Raw genomic sequence first — 3,999 nt, forward strand, 5'->3', positions numbered from 1 at the left:
GGATATGCGGCTGGCTAGGCGACAAGCTTCGGCAGGATGGACTTGGCTGGGTCCAATAACGCCGTAGCACTGGCCGCGGGGGATCTAGAGCAGCCTCCAGCGAACGGAGACGCCGCTACAGGAGAGGATGATGGCAGCTTTGATTTTAGCAATGGCGGTTGCGACGCTGGTGGCTGTTTAGCGACCTCGAGGATGGCCGGTGGTCGCCGTTTTCGATGGCCGGATCACTTTCGACTAATCGTCTCTAGTGAGATCAAAAACAGTTGTGGGATTGGGTTTGACCCTACGCGTGCCTGCCTGGCTGCCTGCCTTTTATGCCCTTGACGTACGTGAAGTATGTTGGATGGATTCGATCGGGACCGTGCGTCCGTGCCTGCAGGCGTCGATGCACGTCGTGCTCGAGGGTAGCCGCCGCTACACCGTCGCCTTGAAGAGCGTCCGCGATCGACGCGGACAGGCGCGCGGCCGGTCCTGCATGGTCATGCGAAGGCAAAAAAGGACCACGACCAGCTGGTCGCCGTCGCTGACGTACGTGCTCTCCCACCTGGCAGTGCGCCGCGTCGAGGAGGAGGTCTGCTCGTATCAGCTACGGATGTAGCTGCTTCGCCTCGGGTACCTTCCATCCGAGATCCTCCGCGTCCTGGAGCTCACCGACTGCAACCGCGACGCTGTGAGGTCGGCCTCTTGCCACCGGACATCCCAGGTCTCCGTCACGTGACAGTACCACGCCGGAGGGAGAAGGACGGGCGTGCTACTGGCGGTTACCGGCGCCGAGGCGCAACGAGCAGCAGAAATTGTTGCTATTGATCTGGGATTCCTGTCAAGGGTCTCAAGTCATATTTATTGCCTTCCGTTTGGCAAAAGAGCTAAGCAAGGATTCCCCATCGAATAAAACGATGTTCATGTCAAACACGATGCATAGCTCTTTTACTTTAACCTCCCAAGCGTCTTTGCGTGCGGCCACAAAAATTTTGAGTAGCCTCTTTGGTAAGTCCTTTGTTGGGCAACCAGGACGTACCACGGATGATGATGCCGCGCCAAGCAATCGTGACGGACTCCAACTCTAACTGAACACACGTATGTATATATCCGAAGCAAAACCAACAGAACGCATGAAGGCGTACTTTTCGACGGACGAAAGCGTAAAGCGACGGACCAAACCAAGGAAGTTAAACAGCCGATCAAAATTTTCAAATAATAATTTGGAAACGAAAGCTAAATTGTGACATGGATAGCATATTAAAACCTCGGAGAAGCTATGGAAAATTTACCTCGTTATCGATAGAAACAGATGGTTTGGCTTTCCTGCGACCTCCCATCTTCTGCCTACTCACAATGTTTGTTTCAACATTGTGATTCATTTTCTGCAAACAAATGCAGAAATTAAAAATAAACACCCCATACTCAAACTATTGAAATAATAATTTTGAAAGATTGCATATAGTGTGACACTGCTAGCATATTATGACCTGGCAGAAGCTATGAAAATTTACCTCCTCATCAATTGGAACAGATGTTTTGGCTTTCCTGCGGCCTCCCATCCCTGCCTTCTCCTCCCTCACTTTTCCTGCAATAATAAAACAATGCAAGATTTAGTGTCTGGCTGAAAGCAAATAAACATTGAGATATTGGTAAGAAAATAGCATGAAAAGTGTGTAAAATACTGCTTTCACGTGGTAACCATAAAGACTTGGTGCACAACAAACATCACTAACACGTCTACTGCATATTACTGAGTAGATAGATACTTCACTTTAAACCTGGAACTAACTTTTTATGACCATCCGAATAGATGCTGCAGTAGAGTGCTTACTTCTATGTGCTCATTTATAAACATATGCAATCTAAGGCTGTATATTCAACAGCGTGATGTGATCAGAACCTAGAAGAGTATATTTAAGATAAACAAAAACTAATGTTTTTCTTAGGAGTGAAGTTTCTAGTGAATCTGATACTATCTTGATACTGAAATCAAATGTAACGTTGCTAATGCAGAAATCCAAAAATTATGAACATGCATTATGTATATATCAAGGACTGATACATAAAGGATTTCTGAAGAAACTCTGATACATAATGGAATTTGGCAGAGCAACACCAACAGAAACGTATAGTGAATTCGTTACTATCTGAATCTTCCTTTTTTCTGCTAACTGATTAGGGAACTGAAGGACGAATAAGAAGCACTGATATCTAACCTTGTTTAGTGGAGAACGATGGCAATGTGTAGGACAGGCTTTGGTCGAGGGACGCCGAAACTTTCGTGGACGGATTTACGGCTTGAAGGACCGATTTCCGGCGAAGTCTTCAGACAATGGCAATGTCGAGGGTTGCTGGAACTTGCAATTGATTTGTTTTTTTGGTCGAGAGTGTCCTTGCTTTATATAGGCTCGCCGAACAGGCAAAGCGGAGTTCTTGTCGGAGCAGAGTTTGTGTCGGAGTTCCTCTTCAGCACCATCCCGTTGGAGCTCGAGTAGAGTTCGTCTTCGAAGTCCCTTTGCGATTCAGCGAAGGGGAAGAAGAGCTCTCTGCCTATGCGTGGAGGTGCAGCTGCAGGCCAGGATCTTGGGCCGTGAGAATTGGCAGGCCTAGATCTTGGGCCATGAGAATTGGCTGGGATATAGGTAATTTACGGATCGATGCGATCGATGGGATTCCTGAGTTAGGTTCGTTCGTTTTTGTCCCATATCGCGAAGCAAGACTTCTGTAACACGTGCGGGCGGACGTACGAGCGAAGGAGACGGACGGACATGATTTTATGAGCGGACGACTGCGATTTTGCGACGACCAAACCAAACCAAACCACGGAAACACTTTTCCCTTTATTATTAGGTATAGACTAGCAAAAATGTCCATGCGTTGCATCGGAAGGAAAAGCTCAAAGACTCAACAAATAAAAGGAGTAATCTCCCCACAAAATATTCCCTCCGATCCAAATTGATTGAATCCACTAAATTGCAAGAGGGGATAACATGGCTTAAAATTGAATAAAATAATGCACGAGATTATATTACATCAACAAAAGCAACTCTATGTTATGGGATTTAATTAATATTATCAAAGAAACCACTTTATTCTGAAGTGTAATTTTTTAACTGTTTAATATACTCCTTCCGATCCATATTACTTGATGATAAAATGGATGTATCTACAACTAAAATGTATCTAGATATATCTATATTAGTGTCAAGTAATATGAATCGGAGAAATTATTTATTTTTTGTCAGCTCAATACATCAAGAATTTTCAAGATTAACTTAAGTCTCATTGGGATATGGCTTAGAAGCATCAGAAAAACCTACCCACATACGTGGTGATTGTGTTTTGCAGCAGAACGTATGTTGCGCAAGCCGACAGGTCATGGGGACTCGTAAAAGTTTTAGTGGCTGGAGACTTCACCTGATTCAATCATAGACTTTGCAACTTAAATATGTCATTAAGGATTTACCTTAGACGGAAGCACATCAAAGAAGATGAATCTCGATCATGCCGAACAACGGAAGAAGCTAAGTTGAAGGACCTAAGTACATCATAGAAGATCGATCGTATGCAGGAGAGGACCAATTGACCAGTGCACAAATTGGTAGTCGGTACCCACGGGCTATGAATCTTTGCATATATCCGTCCACCGCCGCTTGTATCGCTGCCCACAGCTGCTCATATTGCGTCTACGTTGTCGGGCGAGTTCATCTGGCCGTCCGCTGCGTGTATCATCGACTCAGGTGGCGTCATCTTGACGACTGGCGTCGTGGCTCTGGGACACAAAACATAAGACGAAAACCTCAGACAAACAAACCTGGACTGTGGTGACTGACGATGTGCATGCTTTCACACCTCCAAAACTTTCGACTTCAGGTCCCTACCAACGATCAGGTCATTGAGGAGGCTATGTAAGAGACCGATGAATATTGTGTGGCGACGTGCGAGAGTTTGAGGCCCTATGCAAGCGTATCCCTGCGGCGCTGCCATCCCCTCCATGGGCGCGGGCGCTGCCGCTGC

At 46.1% G+C, this 3,999-nt stretch overlaps 1 long non-coding RNA gene across 1 annotated transcript; it reads right to left on the reverse strand.

Moving 5' to 3' along the window:
* Positions 1–1,271: 1,271 nt before the first annotated feature.
* Positions 1,272–2,837, reverse strand: LOC127329842 (uncharacterized). Its single transcript, XR_007869032.2, has 3 exons — positions 2,199–2,837; positions 1,494–1,567; positions 1,272–1,364 (listed from the first exon to the last, which is right to left on the reverse strand). It is a non-coding gene; the product is annotated as an uncharacterized lncRNA (long non-coding RNA).
* Positions 2,838–3,999: the final 1,162 nt, after the last annotated feature.

This window comes from Lolium perenne, chromosome 4 (genome assembly GCF_019359855.2).
Source record: "Lolium perenne isolate Kyuss_39 chromosome 4, Kyuss_2.0, whole genome shotgun sequence".
In the NCBI taxonomy this organism is placed as follows: domain Eukaryota; kingdom Viridiplantae; phylum Streptophyta; class Magnoliopsida; order Poales; family Poaceae; genus Lolium; species Lolium perenne.